This window comes from Oncorhynchus nerka, linkage group LG18 (genome assembly GCF_034236695.1).
Source record: "Oncorhynchus nerka isolate Pitt River linkage group LG18, Oner_Uvic_2.0, whole genome shotgun sequence".
Lineage (NCBI taxonomy): Eukaryota > Metazoa > Chordata > Actinopteri > Salmoniformes > Salmonidae > Oncorhynchus > Oncorhynchus nerka.
In genome coordinates this window covers 55,881,261-55,897,818 of record NC_088413.1, presented here as the reverse complement: position 1 = coordinate 55,897,818, position 16,558 = coordinate 55,881,261, and positions in this window count along the sequence as shown.

Here is a 16,558-nt window from a genome sequence, read left to right as displayed (position 1 = left end):
AAGCTGAACCTCGGCAAGACGGAGCTGCTCTTCCTCCCGGGAAGGACTGCCCGTTCCATGATCTCGCCATCACGGTTGACAACTCCATTGTGTCCTCCTCCCAGAGCGCTAAGAACCTTGGCGTGATCCTGGACAACACCCTGTCGTTCTCAACTAACATCAAGGCGGTGGCCCGTTCCTGTAGGTTCATGCTCTACAACATCCGCAGAGTACGACCCTGCCTCACACAGGAAGCGGCGCAGGTCCTAATCCAGGCACTTGTCATCTCCCGTCTGGATTACTGCAACTTGCTGTTGGCTGGGCTCCCTGCCTGTGCCATTAAACCCCTACAACTCATCCAGAACGCCGCAGCCCGTCTGGTGTTCAACCTTCCCAAGTTCTCTCACGTCACCCCGCTCCTCCGCTCTCTCCACTGGCTTCCAGTTGAAGCTCGCATCCGCTACAAGACCATGGTGCTTGCCTACGGAGCTGTGAGGGGAACGGCACCTCAGTACCTCCAGGCTCTGATCAGGCCCTACACCCAAACAAGGGCACTGCGTTCATCCACCTCTGGCCTGCTCGCCTCCCTACCACTGAGGAAGTACAGTTCCCGCGCAGCCCAGTCAAAACTGTTCGCTGCTCTGGCCCCCCAATGGTGGAACAAACTCCCTCACGACGCCAGGACAGCGGAGTCAATCACCACCTTCCGGAGACACCTGAAACCCCACCTCTTTCAGGAATACCTAGGATAGGATAAAGTAATCCTTCTCACCCCCTTAAAAGATTTAGATGCACTATTGTAAAGTGGCTGTTCCACTGGATGTCTTAAGGTGAACGCACCAATTTGTAAGTCGCTCTGGATAAGAGCGTCTGCTAAATGACTTAAATGTAATGTAAATGATGGGAGATGGAGGCTAGGTGGTTCGACTTGAATTCACCCGCTTAGACACAACTACTCATCCGTAGCTTGGGTAGAAAAGGATTTCTTTGTCTTCAAACTTGAGTTGCGTTCTGGGTTCGTTTACTTTTTTAGACCTTGCTGCAGCTAGGGTCATGTAGTCCTTCTGTAAATTCTATACTCACAGGTTTTATACCCTTGGGTCAGAAGTGGGCGTAGCGGCCTTTAGGGCAATTCCCTGGGCGTACCAAGTTAATGAGGCAAGGTCCAGATTTGACTCAAATCCAATTTTAGACAACTAACTTAACATTTAATCTTCCCCAAAACATTCTCTTTGATTTGGATATTTTCCATACAACGTACAATATATAAACATCAAACATATACTCGAAAAAGCCTTCACAGTTTTTGTAATAACGTCATCTATTAACCTTTAATAACAGAACAAAAATGACATACATTTTCACATTCCATCTATCGTCATGACCACCATTGTGGCTGACGAAAACCATTGTTCCAAAGTCCCTTTAGTTCATGTTTAATGTTCTGAGGCTGGTTCTCCATAGTAACAGGACAAAGAAATTTGTCTGTGGCCTGAGATTTACCAGGGGCGTGAGGGGCCATAAAAAAAACACATCTTCAGACCCCTAGATCTCTCCTCCTCTGTTGGGGTTGAGAGATAATCTGTAGGGTTGTGGTCTCCTGTAACCTGACCTGATCAGGACAGTCATAACACTGGGCTTAGGGTGCCAAAGCTTGTCGTTCGCCTGTGATCTCCGATACTCTCAAACAGAGAATTGACCATTGCTGGGTAGGTTGTTAGCTGTACAAGGTCTGAAAACCAGTCATGCTGTGGCAAATGTGGAGAAGCAAGTGAAACTGACACACTCATGGGAGTTATCTTCCTCAAGTCCTGAAGCAGCAAGGGAATTGGTGGCAATGCACACAGCAGCCCCCTTGGCCATCTGTGTGATAGGGCATTGACCCTGAGTGGGCCTGCGTGTCGCTTTATGGAGAACCACATAGGAAAATGGGTTGTCTTGCGATGCGAACAGATCAGCAATGGCCCTTCCGAATCACGCCCAGATCATCTCCACTACTGTGGAGCCTCCTCTGGAGAGATCTGCTGCCTGATACTCCACCCCCGACAGGTGTATTGCTCTGAGGGATGTATGGTGTCTGTTTCCAAAGCAGTAGCTCCTTGCTTCCTGGTGCAGTGCCATTGACCTCTGACCACCCTCTTGGTTGATGTGTGCATTTGTGTGCAAATAATGGATTTTCACATAAGAGAGTATGTTCCAAGAAAAGGTAACAAAAAAATATTTCAGTGTATGCTTCGGTATCGGCTTCGGATGCTTTGAGAGAAAGTTATACTTACCTTGGCTCCGACCCTCCGACCCATCGTGCTTCGGGGTTGACACTCCCGCCTAAACATGTATCAAGGTCCAGGCTCAAAGCTCTCCCCTATATGAAGCTACATGGAAACCATGTATTTGATGTTGTTGATACCTTTCCACCTATTCAGCTCCAGCCATTACCACGTGCCCGCCTTCCCCAATTAAGGTGCCACCAACTTCCAACTTCCAGGCCAGGTAGTCCTGAGGCATGGTCCTAGGGCTCAGGTCCTCCGAGAGAAAGAGAGAGAAAGAGAGCAAGAGAAAGAGAGAGAGGGAATTAGAGAGAGCATACTTAAATTCACACATGACACCGGATAAGACGGGAGAAATACTCCAGATATAACAGACAGACCCTAGCCCCCGACACATAAACTATTGCAGCATAAATACTGGAGGCTAAGGCAGGAGGGGTTGGGAGACTCTGTGGCCCCGTCCGACGATACCCCAAGACAGGGCCAAACAGGCAGGATATAACCCCACCCACAAGAGGACCAGTAAGCCAGTGACTCAGCCATAATAAGGTTTGAGGCAGAGAATCCCAGTGGAGAGAGGGGAACCGGCCAGGCAGAGACAGCAAGGGCGGTTCGTTGCTCCAGTGCCTTTCCGTTCACCTTCACACTCCTGGGCCAGACTACACTCATTCATAGGACCTACTGAAGAGATGAGTCTTCAATAAAGACTTAAAAGGTTGAGACCGAGTCTGCGTCTCTCTCATGGGTAGGCAGACCATTCCATAAAAATGGAGCTCTATAGGAGAAAGCCCTGCCTCCAGCTGTTTGCTTAGAAATTATAGGGACAGTAAGGAGGCATGCGTCTTGGGGTACGTATACCGTAGGGTACGTGTAGGTATGTACGGCAGGAACAAATCAGAAAGATAGGTAGGAGCAAGCCCATGTAATACTTTATAGGTTAGCAGTAAAACCTTGAAATCAACCCTAGCCTTAATAGGAAGCCAATGTAGAGAGGCTAGCACTGGAGTAATATGATCAAATTTTGGGGTTCTAGTCAAGATGATAGCAGCAGTGTTTAGCACTCCGGGTAGCCGGAAAGTAGAGCATTGGAGTAATTTAATCTAGAAGTGACAAAAGCATGGATCAGTTTTTCTGCATCTTTTTTGGGCAGAATGTTTCTGATATTTGCAATGTGACATAGATGGAAAAAAGCTGTCCTTGAAACAGTCTTGATATGTTCGTCAAAAAAGAGATCAGGGTCCAGAGTAACGCTGAGGTCCTTCAGTTTTTTTTTGAGACGACTGTGCAACCATCAAGACTCAACAGAATATCTCTTTGTTTCTTGGACCTAGAACTAGCATCTCTGTTTTGCCATCCACTTCCTTATGTCTGAAACACAGGCTTCCAGGGAAGGCAATTTTGGGGCTTCACCATGTTTTGTCAAAATGTACAGCTGTGTGTCATCCATATAGCAGTGAAAGTTAACATTATGTTTCCGAATTACATCACCAAGAGGAAAAATATATAGTGAAAACAAAAGTGGTCCTAAAACGAAGCCTTGAGGAACACCAACATTTACAGTTGATTTGTCAGAGGACAAACTGATATCTTTTCCACAGATAAGATCTAAACCAGGCTAGAACTTGTCAATGCAGACCAATTTGGGTTTCCAATCTCCCTAAAAGAATGTGGTGATCGATGGTATCAAAAGCAGCACTAAGGTCTACGAGCACGAGGACAGATGCAGAGCCTTGGTCTGACGCCATTAAAAGGTCATTTACCACCTTCACAAGTGCAGTCTCAGTGCTATGATGGGGTCTAAAACCAGACTGAAGCGTTTCGTATACATTGTTTGTCTTCATGAAGGCAGTGAGTTGCTGAGCAACAGCTTTTTCTAAAATGGGAGATTCGACATAGGCTGAATAGTTTTTTATATTTTCTGGGTCACGGTTCGGATTTTTGAAGAGAGACTTTACTACTGCCACTTTTAGTGAGTTTGGTACACATCCGGTGAATAGGGAGTCGTTTATTATGTTAAATTATACTCAAAACTATACTGTATAAAGATATAAACGCAATATGCAACAATTTCTACGATTTTACTGAGTAATAGTTCATATAAGGAAATCAGTCAATTTAAATAAATTCATTAGGCCCTAATCTATTGAGTTGGCCTGCAGGGATGCCACCATTACCTTCGAACAAATGGTGAACCTGTCCATTCGGTTGTATAACTTGTTGGTCACCCGCGGACGTCCAGAGGGGCTCTGTCAGTTCCATCTTCCAACCCCCCCGCTCTGGTACCCATGGAGCTGGGAGGGGCTGCGCGTAGGGAGGCTGGAGGAGGGGACTTCAGGTGCACCATCTGTGGCCGCAGAGGGCACACTGCAGGTCGGTGCCGGGTTGGTTCCTCTGGGAGTCGAGGCAGCAGGCAGGGCACTCTGGCGTCACCCCAGGTGAGTTTGCACCACTCTCATCCAGAGCCCTCTGTTGTTCACTTGTTTGTACATGTTTGTTTTCCCGAGTTTCCCCGCATTCCCAGCATAAGGCGCTCATCGATTCAGGCGCAGCGGGGAATTTTATAGACAGTGCGTTCGCCTTTAGTTTAGGGATACCCATTATTCCTGTGGTTAGACCTTTCCCGGTACACGCTCTGGATAGTCGACCATTAGGGTCCTAGCTAATCAGGGAAGCCACCATCTCCCTGGCTATGGTGACGCAGGGGGGTCACGAGGAGAGAATCAGTCTCTTTCTCATTGATTCTCCTGCGTTTCCCGTAGTACTAGGCATTCCCTGGTTGGCCCGTCATAACCCCACCATTTCATGGCAACAGAGGACTCTCAAGGGGTGGTTGCAAGAGTGCGTACAACCTGGTGCGTATCCGGGAGGGAGATGAGTGGAAGATGGCGTTTAGTACTACCTCAGGCCATTATAAGTACCTCGTCATGCCGTACGGGTTGATGAATGCTCCATCAGTCTTCCAATCCTTTGTAGATGAGATTTTCAGGGACCTACACGGGCAGGGTGTAGTGGTGTATATCGATGACATTCTGAAATACTCCGCTACACGCGCCGAGAGTGTGTCCCTGGTGCGCAGGGAACTTGGATGACTGTTGGAGCATGACCTGTAGGGTATCGCATTTCCATATCAGGGGTGGAGATGGAGAGTGACCGTGTTTCAGCTGTGAGTAATTGGCCGACTCCCACCATGGTAAAGGAGGTGCAGCGGTTTTTAGGGTTTGCCAATTACTACCGGAGATTTATTCGGGGTTTTGGCCAGGTGGCTGCTCCCATTACCTCACTGCTGAAGGGGGTCCTCTACGGTTGCAGTGGTCGGCTGAGGCGGACAGGGCTTTTGGGCAGCTAAGAGCTCTGTTTACCTCGGCTCCCGTGCGGGCCCATCTGGATCCCTCTTTGTCGTTCATAGTGGAGGTGGACACGTCCGAGGCTGGGATAGGAGCCGTGCTCTCTCAGCGCTCGGGCACGCCACCGAAGCGTGAGTGGAGCGGAACTATGATGTGGTGGACCGGGAACTGTTGCTGTGGTTAAGGCCTTGAAGGCGTGGAGACATTGGCTTGAGGGGGCTAAACACCCTTTCTTCATCTGGACTGACCACCGCAACCTGGAGTACATCCGGGCAGCGAGGAGACTGAACCCTCATCAGGCAAGGTGGGCCATGTTTTTACCCGTTTTGTGTTGACCCTGTCATACAAACCAGGTTCCCAAAATGTGAAGGCAGACGCACTGTTCCAGCTGTATGACAGAGGAGCGGTGCATGGATCAGACTCCCATACTCCCGGCCTCCTGCCTTGTAGCGCCAGTTGTGTGGGAGCTGGACTCGGACATTGAGCAGGGGGAGCCCGTGCCCAGTGTCCCGTCGGGCGTATGTAAGTTCCGTCTGCTGTCCGTGACCAGTTGATCTATTGGGCCCATACGTCACCCTCCTCTGGTCATCCAGGGATCGGTCGGATGGTGCGCTGTCTGATTGGGAAGTACTGGTGGCCTACCTTGGCCAAGGACGTGAGGGTTTACGTTTCCTCCTGCTCGGTGTGCGCCCAGTGTAAGGCTTCTAGACACCTGCCCAGAGGTAAGCTACATCCCTTGCCCTTTCCACAACGACCTTGGTCACACCTGTCGGTGGATTTTCCAACGGATCTTCCTCCCTCACAGGGAAACACCATGATCCTGGTCGTTGTGGATCGTTTCTCTAAGTCCTGTCGTCTCCTCCCTCTGCCCGGTCTCCCTACGGCCATACAAACTGCGGAGGCCCTGTTTACACACGTCTTCTGGCACTACGGGGTGCCTGAGGATATAGTCTCCAGCTCTGGAGTATAAAACAACAAGAGTATAAAACAGCAAATTAAAAACATTGACAGGTCAGGGAATCAGCCTCAAAATCCTTCATCAGTGATTTAAAAACACCAACCGGGGCATTAACACAATGACTGGAAGTCTATGGTATCTACTTTTTTCCCCCTTTTTTCTATGGTATCTATTAACATGCTAGCAGTTTACATAGTTTCCAGTCATTGTGCTAACACTAGTTAGCAATTGCGCTAATGCTAGTTAGTGACTTCCTTCAAACTGCAAACAGACACCAAAATGGTATCCACAAGTTCATCTGATGCTGGGTAAGTAGATAAAGGACTTCATTGACAAAATCCTGAAATTTCCCGGCCTTTAAAGTAGTCAAAGTAGTCAACAGGGTGTGGATTCCTATGGGTTGTACTGGTGGAGGGAAAAGTACTCAATTGTCATACTTGAGTAAAAGTAAATATACCTTAATAGAAAATGACTGAAGTAAAAGGGAAAGTCACCCATTAAAATACTACTTGAGTAAAAGTCTAAAAGTATTTGGTTTTAAATTTACTTAAGTATCAAAAGTGAATGTCATTGAAAAAATATACTGAAGTATCAAAAGTAAAAGTAGAAATCATTTCAAATGACTTATAGTAAGTGAACCAGGGGCACAGCCAGGGGCACATTCCAACACAGACATAATTTAAAAACAAAGCATTTGTGTTTAGTGAGTTGGCCAGATCAGAGGCAGTAGGGATGACCAGGGTTGTTCTCTTGATGAGTGTGTGAATTGGACCATTTTCCTGTCCTGCTCAGGATTCCAAATATAATGAGTACTTTTGGGTGTCAGGAAAAATGTATGGATTAAAAAGTACATTACTTTCTTAAGGAATGTAGTGAAGTAAAAATGAAAGTAATCAAAAATATAAATAATAAAGTAAAGTACAGATACCCCCAAAAAACGACTTAAGTACTTTAAAGTAGTACTTTAAAGTATTTTTACTTAAAACTGTGAGTCTTTCTAGGTAAGTCTCTAAGAGCTTTGCACACCTGGATTGTACAATATTTGCATATTATTCTTTTTTTAAATTATTCAGGCTGTGTCAAGTTGGTTGTTGATCATTGCTAGACACCCATTGCTAGACAGTTAATTTCTTTGCCACATTTTTTGCAGTTTTACTTTAGTACCTTATTGCAAACAGGATGCATGATTTTGAATATTTTTATTCAAATATTTTATTATTCTTTTCACTCTGTCAGGTTAGTATTGTGGAGTAACTACAATGTTGTTGATCCATACTGTTTTCTGCTATCACAGCTATTAAACTCTAACTTTTTTAGAGTCACCATTAGCCTCATGGTGAAATCCCTAAGCAGTTTCGTAACTCTCCGGCAACTAAGTTAGGAAGGACACTTGTATCTTTGTAGTGACTGGGTGTATTGATACACCATTCAATGTGTAATTAATAACTTGCTCAAAGGAATATTCATGCTCAAAGGAATATTCAATGTCAATATTTTTACCCATAGGTGCCCTTCTTTGCGAGGCATTGGGAAAAACCTCCCCGTTTGAATCTGTGTTTGAACTTCACTGCTCAACTGAGGGACCTTACATATAATTGCATGTGTGGGGTACAGAGATGAGGTAGTTATTTTAAAAAAATCCTGTTAAACACTGTTACTGCACACAGAGTGAGCCCATGCAACTTGCTATGTGACTTGTCAAGCACATTTTTACTCCTGAACTTATTTAGGCTTGCCATAACAAACATAATTAGTGGCACATGTACTAGTGGCACATGTGACAAAATGTTTACCATTCATTTTTACTGTGCTAAAATCCAATTAGCTTTCCTAAACGTTCACTGTAATATACAGTAAACAAGTATTTTTACCATCTTGGAACTGATATATTATGGGCATTTTATGGTTTGTATAGAAATTCCAATATATAGAATTACAAATTATTTTCCCCCATCCAGGGAGTAGTGGGTTAACTGCCTTGTTCAGGGGCAGAAGGACTGATTTTTACCTTGTTTGCTCGGGGATTCAATCCAGCATCCTTTTGGTAACTGACCCAATGCTCTAACCACTAGGCTACCTGCCACCCAAATGCACTCTGGGTTTTTACAAAGTGCAGGACAAATCAAATAAATCTTTATTTATACAGCACATTTCAGACAATGTGTTTCACAGGGAAAAACTAATAAAACGATGAAAATAGAAACTGAAATATTTACTAAACAACAAACATAAGAGGATAAAAAGAATTACAATATAAAATGAATGACTAAAAAGCACCCTAAGTAAAATCAAAGCTAAGAAGTTGTGTTTTAAGATCTCTTTTAAATATGTCCACAGTTTCGGCCCCCTCAGGTTCTCTGGCAGGCTATTCCAGAGGCTGGGGGCATAGTAACTAAAGGCTGCATCTCCATGCCTCTTGGTCCTAGGCTTTGGGATTGTTAAAAGGCCAGTGCCAGAGGACCTGAGAGACTTACAGGGTACAAAACTTAAAAGCATGTCTGACATGTATTGGGGTGCACAATCGTGGATTGATTTAAAACCAATAGAAGAATCTTTAAATTAATTGTAAAACTCACAGGCAGCCAATACAGAGACCTTAAAACCAGTGTAATATGTGCTCTCCGTCAGTTTAAGCCATTGCTTAAAGCCACAGTTTAAGCCATTGCTGAGAAATTGTTGGCTGCTTTTCCTTCACTCGGCAGTCCAACTCATCCCAAACCATCTCAAATGGGTTGAGGTAGGGTGATTGTGGAGGACAGGTCATCTGATGCAGTACTCCATCACTTTCCTTCTTGGTCAAATAGTCCTTTCACAGCCTGGAGGTGTGTTGGGTCATTGTCCTGTTGAAAAACAAATGACAGTCCCACTATATGCAAACCAGATGGGATTGCATATCGCTTCAAAATGCTGTGGTAGCCATGCTGGTTAAGTGTGCCTTGAACTCTAAATAAATCACAGACAGTGTCACCAGCAAAGCACCCCCACAGCATCACACCTCCTCCTCCATGCTTCACAGTAGGAACCACACATGCGGAGATCACCTGTTCACCTACTCTGCATCTCACAAAGACGGTTGGAAGCAAACATTTCTAATTTGGACTCATCAGACCAAAGGACAGATTTCCACTGGTCTAATGTCCATTGCTCGTGTTTCTTGGCCCATTGGTTTCTTTTCAGCAATTCGACCATGAAGGCCTGATTCACGCAGTCTCCTCTGAACAGTTAATGTTGAGAGGTGTCTTGAACTCTGTGAAGCATTTACTTGGGCTGCAATCTGAGGCGCAGTTAACTCTAATGAACTTATCCTCTGCAGCAGAGGTAACGCTGGGTCTTCCTTTCCTGTGCTGAGAGATAGTTTCGTCATAGCGCTTGATTGTTTTGGGGCTGCACTTGAAGAAACTTTCAAAATTCTTGAAATGTTTTGGATTGACTGACCTTCATGTTTTCAAGTAATGATGGACTGTTGTTTCTCTTTGCTTATTTGAGCTGTTCTTGCCATAATATGGACTTGGTCTTTTACCAAATAGGGCTATCTTCTGTATCTTCCTTACCTTGTTACAGCACAACTGATTGGCTCAAACACATTAAGAAGGAAATAAATTCCACAAATTAACTGTTAACAAGGCATACCTGTTAATTGAAATGCATTCCAGGTGACTACCTCATGAAGCTGGTTGAGAGAATGCCTAAAGTGTTCAAATCTGTCATCAAGGCAAAGGGTGGCTACTTTGAAGAATCTCAAATATAAACTACATTTTGATTTGTTTAACACATTTTTGGTTACTACATGGTTCCATATGTGTTATTTCATAGTTTTGATGTCTTCACTATGTCTTCACTACTACAATGTAGAAAATGTAGAATGTAGAAAATAGTAAAAATAAAGAAAAACCCTGGAATGAGTAGGTGTGTCCAAGTGTTTTACTGGTACTGTGTATATACAGTACCCACTTACATTTTGGAAGCTAATAGATTGCATTTAGTTAAAATATGAGACATAATAATTGCAATCAGAAGATGAACATATAAATATTATTGCTAACAGAATAAATAGCAGAAGAATAACTACAATTAAATAAATGGTATTTGGTGAAAATGGTGTACCCAATGTAGGCTACGGCCCCTTTCAGAGATATAATTGATTTTGTACCCTATGTTGTGATTTTCACCAAATATGTTGTCTTCTCAAACTATTCAAACCCCACAAGCTAATAAAACAAGTGTATAAAGTTATCTTTATAGACCACATATTGCTAACAAATAATCTGGACTAAAAACTCAAATCTAATCAAATCCAAACACAGCAGAACCTGCACATCATCATCTTCTCTACTTTCTAGCACCAATGTGAGGGGTTATGGCAGGGGAAACAGTATTGCAGTATTCTAGTGTGTTGTGTGGGAATAATGACAAGAGAACCTGGGGAGCTTTGTTTTCACAATGCCCTTAAAAAGAGAACCGGACCTAGGAATTCAAACTAACCGAACGAAGACCATCTCTCCAGATGGTCTCAGTTCGGTACGCTTCTGGGGCTTTTTTGAGGGGTCTGATTTCCTTTTAACTGAACTGAGTTCACAAAAATTGTCTGAAAGGGACCTAGTGTGAAAACACCCTTGTAGTACAAGAATCGTACATGTTCTGTTCAGAGGCAAATTGACAAATACTAAATCTAAATGTGAATTGATTTTCAATTGCAGCCCTCTACTTTCATATCTAAAGGTAGTTAGCTTCTATGAATGGGTTACTCATATAATGGATAGTATTGCCACAGTTAGTTAGCTAGTGTTTTAACCATAAGGTAACAGGTAACATTGGTGAGCAAGTGAGCTCAAACACTCACAAGCATAAAAACAGCTGTCAAAATATAATTAATCAACAGCTTCCTTCACAGGGTGGCAAGCTACTAACTTTAGAGATACTATAGCTATCATCGCTATGGGTGTAAGTTGTCTAATACTGTAGCTTAGGCTTTGTTATTTTTGGGGTATTTTTTTGTACACAGAGTATGTGCAACAAGCCTCACGAATTACAGTGAACTCTATGGAAACAGTAATGTCCTGTGGCTCCTTATTGTGTTAATTTCACCATCATCAGACCAGTGTTTCTCATATTAACTTGCCACCGCTGCAAAGAATATTATGTCCATTTTTAGGTGGGACATTTTTTAAAGTATATTTCTTCCGAGATGTGATTTTAAATGCATAGTCGGTGGCTCAACGACTGGAAATCTATGGGAACAGCTAGCATATCTTTGCGCTAACATTATCCCTGGGTCAGAGGCAACACAGGTGTTGAAAAGTGACGCCTCCCAGCACTTCTGCATCTTTGATGTGAGCTGCAGCTCTGTGGTCCTGTGTGCAGGCATTGAGCAGCTGGACGAAGAGGACAGCTTCTTGGGTTTTCTGGGACACCTGCATGGCCAAAGAGAAGGAAAGAGGGGATCTTGGAATGTACTCTGAGTCCCACAGTGATGCCATCACATAGGTGCACTTTCACCGACGGAATGTGGACCACCTGGCTCCTCTGATGGCCTGGTGAATGTGTTTTACCTGAGCATGGTTGCAGAGGAGTACGCCCAGCTAGCCACCTGTAACTGGGGCTCCTCAGCCAGTCCAATATGCGGGGCAGGAAAGGACTTTGAAAAGGGCCTCCATCTGTGGGAAATGGGTCAGCTGGATGCAGACGAGCCCTTCACACCCTTCAGTGTGAGTCGGCCGCAATAAAGGGTCATCAAAGTCAGGACTGCAGTCTGAATTCCTTCCATCAATATTCCTCTTGCACTAAAAGAGAACTCGTTTGGATTCATGTAATCAAATAAACAGAGTTTAAAAAAAACATTGTGTCAAACATAGGACTTTCTTGCTTGTTGGGCAGAAAGTAATATTATAATTATCCCAGGAACGGATTCATCATATTTTTAACCGCTTGGTCTAAAAATGAGATTGAATCGCCATATACATTTTTTTACTGTGTTTCTCCCAACTTGTTTTGTAATTTGTTTAGCTAAAACCAACTGGTATTTCTTAGATATAGAATACTAATACTCGCTGATCTAAAGCATACCTTCCTGTCACCTAATTAACATACTCCGTGGTCACAAAGGCCAGGGTTCAGAACCAGAACCATGAAGAAGCACTCGGTACTTCTTCATATTCAGAGGAGTAGTTTTCATTCCACTCATATGGCACAAAGTGGAATAACATGGCAGTTGCTGTGCAGGGACTCTGCTGTGTATGTACTGTATGTTCCCTCACATGCAGTCCTGAGACAAGTTGAGTGTTTAGTGGGTTTAATTTCAAAGTCTTCAAGGCAGAGATGAGCTTTCCATTCATTAGGTTTACTGTGCCTGCTGCTTCCTGTGGTGTGCAAATGTCTCTTTTTCATTATTTGTACATTGTACATGAGTTGGAAAATCAAGGTAATACATTTTTTTTTGTTATATGCTAATATATTTGTAGCATTGTATTTATCAGTCAGTCAGCTAATATCAGTTTCATCATAAGCATCCTATTTTAATTAGATTAGCAGTCAACTATGATCGACCTGACACCCCCCCCCCCCCCCAACACACACACACACACACACACACACACACTTTATTTAACAACGATTAAATTATGCTGGATCTTGTCTATATTGATTATTTCACTATAAAAAAAAATCATTTTGGGGCTGAATAGTTTCAAGATGACCAAAGCTGAAAGAAAAAAATGGTGCAACTTCTGGTCTAACAATATGCACTTTAAAAAAAAAATATTCCCATTAGAATACCATGAGTCATAATACCCATAAAACATAGCAGTCAAACAGGGAGTTTGTTCCAATCGTTTTTCTACCATTAACTTTAGAAACTCTTAAAATAAAGATTGAGTGTCGTGTACGCTTTGACGATTTGATAACTGTGTAAATATCTCTAGGACAAGGTAACATATCAATATATTTGCCTGTATTTACCCGCAGAAAATGAAATGCTATATAGCTGCTAATGTGGCTATCATAAAGAACTACAAACCATTGTGTTCTGGACGAAACTGCCGAATCGAGGCAAAGGTAAGGATCTCTGGATTTATTTATGTATTCGTTTTATTAGGATCCCCATAATCCAACACCAGTGGCGAAAGCTAGTCTAACTGGGATCTCACACAACGAAAAAGACATTACAGACAAAATACTTTACAATTTACATACTGTACATTGAAAAACATTAACATGTAGTGTGTGTGGGTGTGTCCATCTATCAGTTACACAGACATGTCAGTACATACACACAAGAAGTAGGTCATTTGGGGGAGAGACGTTATGCCATAAGGTGTTGCTTCATTTGTTTTTTTAAACCAGGTTTTTCTGTTCACTTACACTATAAAAGATGGAAGGGAGTTCCACGCACTCATGGCTCTGTAAAATACTGTACGTTTCTTTGAATTTGTTCTGGACCTGGGGACTGTGAAAAGACCCTTGGAGGCCACTGTGTTCTTGGGGACTTTCAATGCTGCAGACATTTTTTGGTACCCATCCCCAGAGCTGTGCCTTGACACAATCCTGTTTCGGAGCTCTACGGACAATTCCTTCAACCTCATGGCTTGGTTTTTGCTCTGACATGCACTGTCAACTATGGGACCTTATATAGACAGGTCTGTGCCTTTCCAAATCATGTCCAATCAATTGAATTTACCACAGGGGGACTCCAATCAAGTTGTAAAAACATCTCAAGGATGATCAATGGAAACAGGATGCATCTTATCTTAATTTCGAGTCTCATAACAAAAGGTCTGAATACTTATGTAAATAAGGTATTTCTGTTTTTTATTTTTAATACATTTGCACAAAAAGATTTAAACCTGTTTTTGCTTTGTCATTATGGGGTATTATTATGTGTAGATGAGGATTTTAAAAAAATCGAATCAATTTTAGAATAAGGGTGTAACGTAACAAAATGTGGAAAAAGGGAAGTGGCCTGAAGACCTTCTGAATGCACTGTATATAGTTTAATGAAATACCATAGCTACTGCACATTGTCACTGTTGAAAATCAACCCCGATAACAAATGCTTGTATATTTTACATTTCAGAGTTGTAATTCTTAAAAATATTTTCACAAATTGCCATTCTGTTTTTCAGGTATTATTCTTATCAGTACTATTTCTGTATTTATTATGTAACAGTTGAGGTGGTGCATTTCCTGAAAAAATATAATTTAATCTCAGTGGATAAATAGAGCAAACTGTTATTGTAAATCCTCACCTTCTATCCGTAATGTGTGTGTGTGCTATTTAAATAATATAATTAATGGGAAACCGAAAGGAGTGTTTACGGACATATTCAATCTCTCCCTATCCCAGTCTGCTGTCCCCACTCGCTTCAAGATGTCCACAATTGTTCCTGTACTCAAGAAAGCAAAGGTAACTGAACTAAATGAATGCCCCGTAACACTCACATCTGTCATCATGAAGTGCTTTGAGAGGCTAGTTAAGGATCATATCACCTCTACCTTAACTGACACTCTAGACCCACTTCAATTTGCATACCGCCCCAATAGATCCACAGATGATACAATCGCCATCGCACTGCACACTGCGTGCTCAGCCCACTCCTGTACTCCCTGTTCACCAATGACTGCGTGGCCACGCACGCCTCCAACCCAATCATCAAGTTTACAGATGACACAACAGTAGTACTGGACTGAGTGCTTGTAGGCCTATTGTAAGGCAGGTCCTCACCAGACATCACCGGCAACAACGTCGCCTATGGGCACAAACCAACTGTCACTGGACCAGACAGAGCTGGCAAAAAGTGCTCTTCACTGACGGGCCGCGGTTTTGTCTCACCAGGGGTGATGATCAGATTTGCGTTTATTGTCGAAGAAATTAGCGTTACACCGAGGCCTGTACTCTGGAGCGGGATTGATTTGGAGGTGGAGGGTCTGTCATGGTCTGGGGCAGTGTGTCATAGCATCATCGGACTGATCTTGTTGTCATTGCAGGTGTAACAATATAACTTTCATCCATCCCCTCTCCCCGACCTGGGCTCGAACCAGGGACCCTCTGCACACATCAACAACTAACACCCACGAAGCATCGTTACCCATCGCTCCACAAAAGCCGTGGACCTTGCAGAGCAAGGGGAACCAGTACTTCAAGGTCTCAGAGCGAGTGACGTCACTGATTGAAACGCTATTAGCGCGCACCACCGCTAACTAGCTAGCCATTTCCCATCGGTGACACAGGCAATCTCAACGCTGTGCATTACAGGGAAGACATCTTCCTCCCTCATGTGGTACCCTTCCTGCAGGCTCATCCTGACATGACCCTCTAGCATGACAATGCCACCAGCCATACTGCTCGTTCTGTGCATGATTTCCTGCAAGACAGGAATGTCAGTGTTCTGCCATGGCCAACGAAGAGCCCGGATCTCAATCCCATTGAGCATGTCTGGGACCTGTTGGATCGGAGGGTGAGGGCTAGGGCCATTCCCCCCAGAAATGTCCAGGAACGTGCAGGTGCCTTGGTGGAAGAGTGGGGTAACACCTCACAGCAAGAACTGTCAAATCTGGTGCAGTCCATGAGGAGGAGATGCACTGCAGTACTTAATGCAGCTGGTGGCCACACCAGATACTGACTGTTACATTTAGACCCCCTCTTTGTTCAGGGACACATTATTCCATTTCTGTTAGTCACATGTGTCTGGAACTTGTTCATTATATGTCTCAGTTGTTAAATCTTGTTATGTTCACACAAATATTTACACATGTTAAGTTTGCTGAAAATTAACACAGTTGACAGTTAGGGGACGTTTATTTTTTTGCTGAATTTACATAGACATGGAATCACTGGTCACTTTAATAATGGAACGTTAAGTCACTTTAACATACTGCTTTACCCATTTAATATACTGCTTTCTATTCTACTGTGTTTTAGTCAATGCCACTCCGACATTGCTCGTCCTAATATTTACGTATTTCTTAATTCCATTCTTTTACGTTTCTATTTGTGTGTATTGTTGTAAATAGTTAGA